Genomic DNA, 8,190 nt, shown 5'->3' with positions numbered 1-8,190 from the left:
ATTATTATTATTATTCCTTTCTTCCCCCCTTCCCCTTACTTTGTGCCCCCTTCACCAGGACCAACCAACTCATATTGTTTCACAAGTCCAGAATTTTATTGCATCTGTTGCTGGCTTATATCCCTTTCCCTCATTAAAAATATACTCAATAAATTTCCCCATATTTTCCAAAAATCTGTTTGTTTCAATATTCCATTTTTAATTTTAATATTGCAAGTCAGCTTGTCATTAATAGCTATGTTCCAAATTTCCCTGTACCATTACATCTAATTGGATTTCTTTTTTTAATTTCCAGTTTTTTGCTATTAGCAATTTTGCTGCAGTTATCAAATTAGAAACCAGTTCTTTCTCCTTTTGTGAGGAGATTGTCATGCATAAGTAATAATGCTGATTTAGATGTATTCTCTATCTTTATTTTATTATTGCTCTTATTTCTTTAAATATCATTTCCCAAAAATTTTGTATAATTTTACATGATAACCACATATGAAGATATGACCCTATTTCATTCCATGTTTTTATAATTTAAATAATTTACAGCAGACAATAAATAAGAAACCATGAGATATAAATAAATAATGATAAAATAATAGTGTATATAAAGGAACACATACTTCTTTCTAATCAATTACACTACTGTTCAAATAATGGCCCCTTTACTTATATCATTAATGTGATGTGTTTTCTAGAGTTTTTAAAATATATGGCTTAGCCTACTTGATTTATTTCTGCAATGTACCAACAATCAATGAGCCATTCACGAATTGTAGTTCTGGGTCCTCCTCCCAATTCTCGTCCTTGTTCTTTTAAATATTCTTAATAATGTCATAATCCAACTACTAACATTTAAATTGTTGAAATTTGAATCATTACCTTTAAAAAGTACCTAAAGAGCAAAAAACTCCACATGAAAGCTGACAATATCAATTACTGCCAATATCTCTGGGCATGTTGACAAATCTACCACATATGATAAAGATCTGCCTGTGAGGCTTTATGTTTCCAGTATTAAAAGCTGTTAGCTGAGTAAACTGAACTTAATTGTGCTGGAATTAAATAGCAGTGGAAGAATATACTTTTACATAGAAACATAAGGAAATTAACTGACAGTCACCAGTATAACCCACAGTAGCCTAAGGCTGCACTTTTGTCTAATGGAAATGCATAATCAAAGGCACTGAGCTCAGTGGCTGCCAGTATAGCAACAAAAAATAAGAGTGACTGTCCAGTGGAGCTAAATTGGGTTTGGCCCAACTGAAGAGTGAGGACTCCACTCCCACCATTAACATGTTTTGGGAGCAGAGTGGTGTTTTGGACCAGGGCCAGATTCTATGGCCCTTGCAGATGAGCCCATAGTGAGTAATGCATCATAAGCCATTGAGTTTTGTTGCAATTTGAACTAGATCTCCTAAGTGACACTCCAACACCCCAACTACATTTTTCATACAAAGGCATTTCAAAATCAAATTAATAACCAACAGTTTTATGATATAATAATTCCACTTCCCCTTTTAAATATAAAAATATAGTGTAATGTATAATTTAATTGTGACAAGTTATATTCTATCATGTGAACTACATGAATAAAAAGATAACCAAGATTCCTTTATCAGCTTAAGGTCCTTAATTCAGATACCTGCCTTAAAGTGCACATTGGAGTCAATGGTGCAGTGTCCAAGAAAGTCAATGTGCATAAAAGAGTAAGACAGGGATGTGTCTTGTGCTCCACTTTATTTTATGTATATGTTACAACATCCCAGGTTTTCTCTTCTCAGGAACGGCCCATATGCCAAAGATAGGCAATAGATTTCTCCATGTTATACACTTAGTTCGCTGCATAGCCAAATTCATTATAAATGTTGCCCACCTGAGAGATCTCTTCATCTAACAAAATAGGGTCCCTTTTCATGATGATGAACTTACCTAAATTCTCTGACAGAATTTTTTACACACACCATTCTACTCCCCCGCTTTCACCTTGTAATCTACTCTCATTTTACTAAACCTATTTTAATTAAGTTTTGTTTATTCAGTCAAAGAGGTGAATGAGAAGAAGAAAGGGCTGTTTTGTAAAAAAAAAAAAATACAATTTTTGGGAGGAGAAGGAAGGTGCAGGATAGAATACGCAAGCAAGAAAATGCATTGAATTATCACCATGGGGACTCAAGGGAATCAGGTTATCCCCCAATAACCTGGAACAGCATTTTAACAACTGAACAGGAATTAAAATGCTGCAATTAAAAAAAATCATGAATAGATGGGTAAAGCATGTAGAACTGAACATTTACAAACTAGTTAAAAGCTGGAATCACTGACTGCTCACCATCCCCTCCCCCCACAAAGGTAAGAAATATTTAAACAAACACCCCCTTTCACAGCACCCCCCCCCCCCCGAATGCACTTCCACCCTCTCTTCTCTAGCAAAATAATAAAAAAGGACTGAAAGATATTAAAATAAGAAAATTTGATTAAATTGCCAAAGGAAAAGACTGGAATTGAGTCAAAAAGCAATTCTAAGCAGTGACGGCACTGAGATAGAACATGGAGCTAGCTAGCACACAATCTCTCTCTCAGAAGCCAGGATGCCACAGGAAAATGGAGGAGCTCACCCTGGTATATATAGACCAGCTTGGCAAAAAGACACATGATCTGCTCTCTTTTGCTCTGATTGGCTCAGGCAAGACTAAGTGGGAACGCCCTCCTCCGGTGCAGGTGCTGCCATGGTGCAACCGAAAGCAGGAGATTTCAGTCGTCACATGGTCTGCTTTTGCTGAGTTAGTTCAAGCCCCATCACCTGTCCCATATCCAGGCATTCAGTTGCCGGAACTGCCAGATTTTCCTGATGCCATTTCAAAAAATGGCATAGTGATCACCCCTTCTAATTAATAAACAAATCTATATAGCTATAACAAGATAACAACATACAATTTTATTTTTGGTTCCTTTCTGACTATTGCCAGCATGGGATATAGGTTTTCACAGCAATTGTACTCTTGGTCATTGTTTTCACTGAGGCCCCTTCTACACTGTAATATGAGATCCAGATTATCTGCTTTGAACTGGATTATATTGCAGTGTAGTCTCAGATAATCCACTTCAAAGCAGATAATGTGGATTATGTGCTTTGATCATCTGGATTATATGGCATTGTAGAAGGGGCCTGAGATCCTTATCACTGTTTCTACTTGTTATTCACTACAGTTCAATACAATATATTAGGGTATGTGCAGACCTTCCATATTGTACATATTGTAGAGAAAACTATATTCTCTGGTAAATTTGGTTCCATGGTGAACTACAACATCTAGTTCTGAATAAGTTTCTTTAAATTTCAGTTATATGAAAGCATGTCATTGAGCATACTACTCTTTAAGAATTCCAGAAAGCATCTTTCCTCTTTAACTAGGGACAATATTTTTGTATCCATTGAGAAAAGCAATGAAAAAGCAACTGGCTTCCACAGTGCTTCAAATGGTTTCAAAGAAAAATAACTGTTGATCCAATAAAAATAGGAATGTAATCTTAAATAAACAAGATACTTGTCAGGTTACAAATCCTAATTCTGGATAGATGCAAGAATACATCTGAAATGAAGACTGTCCCACAATTGTAAGTCTTTTTAGAAGCAGATGGGATGCACATTTTTTTGCTGATAAATATTATGCAAGTATCACAGTAATCATTATGAATGACACAGGTTTGTAAATCATCCAGACATCCATGTGGCATAAAGAGAGAAGGCCTTCAGACTTTTTTTTATAACTATAGAAGGGCTTATAAAGGAATATCCACACCCCTCTTCCTTCTTTGCGATTGTTAAAGTCCCAACATTTTGCTATATTTTACCATATGGTTTCTCTTCTCCCTCCTCTTTAAACATCTCTATTCCAATGTTTTCAGAATGAAGACTTATAGTATGAGAAAGTACATATTAATATAAGGAAGAGTATCTAGTCTAACTCTGTATCAACAGAATTCATTATGACAAGGAAACATTTTGAGAAATATAGAAGGCAAAAAATGTTTAGACCTTGTAAGCCAATGAAACAAAATCGGTTAAGATGCAGGCAGTGAAGGATATTTCCTGGTAACTGTGATCCTATATAGACTATCATGCTATTCAGTTTAATATTTATCTGTATCTACAATATAGTATCACCACTTCTCATAATGGGAAAAGAGACCAAAAATCAGACAGTGTAATGATGGATGAGTATGAATTCTGCTTCTCCTGGAGCAACCAATTCAGCATTTCTTTTGCATTTTGTGCCATAGTATGTCTGCCTCCTTTTTATTCTACCCCCCCCTCCAAACACACACACACACACCTAGCATGACAACAAAGAACCCTGAAGAAATAGAAAAATAACCACTACGAGCCTTATGCTATTGATTTTCTTATTGTTGAACACATTGTAATGGGAAATATGCTGCATTTTTATTTGACGGCTTGGCAGCTTCTCATTATAACAGCAAGCAGCAAGGGTGAAGGCATGAAAATATATAGTAAGGCAACAGACTGGCTCTGAAATATTTAATGGGAAGAAAACTCACATGACCAGGATCCAACAAAAGTAGGTGACCTTTAGCTTCATGATTTCAATGGGCTTTAACACATTAAACTTTACATTTGATTTTAATAGAAGGGATACAATGTCATTGCTACTTGAGACTTCAAATTAACATATTGCCACAAATATATTCCTGAGTTTGGAAAGTTACTTTAAAATTTTTTGGTTACAGTTATGTTTCCAAGGCCTCTTCCTGAAAAAGAAGGAAGGTACCACTATAGTTATACATTTCAAATATATCTCTATTGACATAGTTTTCAAAAATTAACTGAAATTATTTCTGTTACTTTTAAAAATTGATGATGATGGGGATGACAATGATGATGATGTTGATAACAATAATAAAAATGTAAAAGTCCATCAGAATGCTGTAATTATGTTATCTCAATATGTGCTAATAAATGTAAAGAGGAAGTACAAGACATACCATAACTCAGCACTTGAACCATGTTATATTCTTCCACACACCATTTAATGATATTAAAGTATAATTATAACAATAACTATAACTGTGAGCAATCTGACGTTGCACGGAGAAGGAGGGAGCGAGGGCGGGCTCAGTTGCGGCTTCTGGGACAAGGGCTCCCAATATGTCCATGCTGCTGGCTATGCTTGGGCTGTGAGCGTGAAAGGCAGCAAAAGGAAAAGGCAGTCGTGGTTCCTCAGCTCTCGCCTCAGACAGTTGGGCCTGGCCTGATTGCCTACTCTGGCACGGGGCCCCTAAATGAGGAGATTCCAAGTCAAAGCAAATGTTGAATCTTGCATTATCTGAAGACTTTCAGACAAAACCTGTTCTGTACCTATTTGCTGAAGTAATGCCAACCCTAAAGTTTGAGATCTGTGCAAAAATTGATAGAAATGTAACTGACAGATTTCTTTGCAAATCAAGCAAACATGGGTGCATTTTTGGATGAACTAAAAGCTGGGAAACATAATGCCCACTGGGCAGGAAACAGGCTGTGTTATGGCCTAAGTGATATGCAAGGATGGAGAGTGTAAATGGAAGATGTTCACACAGCTGTTGTAGGAATTCCTCATAGTTTGGAGGACTGGTCCTTTTGTGCTATTTATGATGGTCATGCAAGATCTTGTGTGACAAATTACTGCTCAAACCACTTATCAGAACACATCACTAGCAGTGAAGACTTCAGGGGAACAGGACAGCCCAGCTCTACTCTCAAAACTTCAGTGGAAAATGTAAAGAGTGGAATCAGAACTGGTTTTTTTGAAAATTGATGAAAACATGCACAATTTTTCAGACCTCAGAAATGGCATGGACTGGAGTGTCTCAACAGCAGTGGGAGTTATGATTTCACCTGAGCACCTTTACTTTATCAGCTGTGCAGACTTGCATGCTGTCTGTATAGGAATGAGCAAGTCTGTTTTTCAACACAGGATCACAAGCCTTGTAATCCAAGGGAGAAAGAGAGAATCCAGAATGTAGGTGGGAGTGTCACGATTCAGTGTATTAATGGCTCATTAGCCATTTCCCTTGCTTTGGGGGACTATGAATTCAAATGTGTGGATGCCAAAACCCTACAAAGCAACTTGTTTCTCTGGAACCTGAGGTTTATGAAATTGTAAGAGCAGAAGAGGATGAACTTATTGTCATGGTTTGTGATGGAACCTGGGATGTAATGAGCAATGAGGAGCTCTGTGAATTTGTAAAGTCTAGGCTTGAAGTATCAGATGATCTAGAAAAAGTGTGCAATTGGGTTGTGGATACTTGTTTATACAAGGGAAGTCATGATATCCTTGTAATCCAGCCCCCAGACCCCATATTGTGCAGGCCAGATCTAAAGCCTACATTAATATTATTTCAAGAAATTTGGGGTTACCTAAAAATTTTCCATATTAGAATACATATGGACAAATATTGGGTAACTTCATATTTCTTGCAATAATAGTAATGTAGGCTTTAGGTCAAGAAACTAGGATAGAAAGATCCCGAAAAACCTTCCCATCTGCATTTGGCAGTACCTTGTTCTTCTAAACAATTTTTTTTGAGGGAGGACCCTTTGACTTAGACATAAGGAGTTCCCAGAGAACATATCTCATGCTTTCCTGCAATTGCTTCCCTTCCTGTTTCCAAATTGAACATGTGATGAAGAACAGAAAGAATTTGGAGCAGTAGATGATATGACATTAGTAAGACATAGGTAAAGGTAAAGGTTTCCCCTGATGTTAAGTCCAGTCATGTCTGACACTGGGGGTTGGTGCTCATCTCCATTTCTAAGCCGAAGAGCCAGCGTTGTCCGTAGACACCTCCAAGGTCATGTGGCTAGCATGACTGCATGGAGTGCCGTTACCTTCCCGCCAGAGCGGTACCTATTGATCTACTCACATTTGCATGTTTTCGAACTGCTAAGTTGACAGGAGCTGGAGTTAATAGCGGGCGCTCAAGCCCCTCCTGGGATTTGAACCTGGGACCTTTCGGTCTGCAAGTTCAGCATATAAGAGGTATAACAAAGAGAAACTATGAAGTATATCCAGAAGATATCACAACCAGAGTTATATAGCTTTAATTACTTCTGGATGGATGTTTGATAGAGGCAGAAGATGATGGAGGAGTGACAGGAAAACCTGGGCACCACTTTGACTTTGTTAGACAAACCAAACTTTGGCAGATTGGCAATGCATGGCATAGTTATTTCTAAATTACTAAAGCCAGCAAAAAGACACACATCATTGAAAGAAATTAGGAAAGAAGTCTCAATGAAAGATTATGAGCAGCCACCACTTTTGTTTAGGAGATAGAGGTCTTCAATAAATGGATTTCAGGGGGGAAAGATGATGAATATGAATAAATCAGCTATTAGTATTTATATATTAAATTATGTAGTTTTACTAAAACAAACCAAGGAAAATATATATGAATGAATATCTCCTGACTCAAAGTTACATTTCCTTCAGAATGTGTGTAGTATTTGCTTTGGATAGAACTTCTATTCTATGATTAGCTTTCTCACCACAGCTTTAGAAGCAAAAATCCACTAAAATGCATCAGTATTACTATGCATAGCTTGTTGTCCAAAGGCCTTTGTTGGTCCAGTCTGTTATAGAGCAGCTTTCCAATGGCAGTCTAGAGTCTCTTTCACTTACACTATTTGTTTTAACTGCATTCAGTCTTCAAGTAGCTCTCTACAGGCAGCTTGTCAGCCAATGCTGCTTTCTACTTATCATTCTAGAGGGAAATATATTAAACTCACTTTAATTCTATTCCTTGTCAGTGAATACAACAAAATTCAATTTTAGTTCCAGAAGAGGGAAAAGACTGATGCTAAAAACAGACATGTTATTTCAAGTGCAGTATGTCAAAGGATGAGCAGGATGTTCAACAGAGCTCTGTATTATCCATCTCTGGGCAAAAGAGAGGACAGATGTAAAGGCAGCATAGAAGAACACTCTGGGAATGGGAGTACTATACACACTTTTTATCAGATTTCCCACAAAAGATTCTGTTTTCTCTTTAACAAGCAATGGAACTCTTTTGAGTGAATAAAGAGGCTGAATGGGGAAGATGTATTCAGGTCTACCATAAGCTTATACTCATGCATAAATTTAGTCAAAAAGCTCCATCCAAAAAACCTGGATCAACATGAAATGGTTAATATGAATA

The 8,190-nt window shown here is 37.0% G+C and overlaps 1 pseudogene; it reads left to right on the top strand.

The window, feature by feature from the left end:
- The first annotated feature begins 655 nt into the window (after nt 1-655).
- LOC107983087 (protein phosphatase 1B-like) lies at nt 656-7,552 on the top strand (annotated as a pseudogene).
- Nucleotides 7,553-8,190: the final 638 nt, after the last annotated feature.

The sequence above is a fragment of the Anolis carolinensis genome, chromosome 2 (assembly GCF_035594765.1).
Source record: "Anolis carolinensis isolate JA03-04 chromosome 2, rAnoCar3.1.pri, whole genome shotgun sequence".
Lineage (NCBI taxonomy): Eukaryota > Metazoa > Chordata > Lepidosauria > Squamata > Dactyloidae > Anolis > Anolis carolinensis.
Note: the sequence above shows the minus strand (reverse complement) of the source record. Positions and strands in the feature narration are given on the sequence as shown.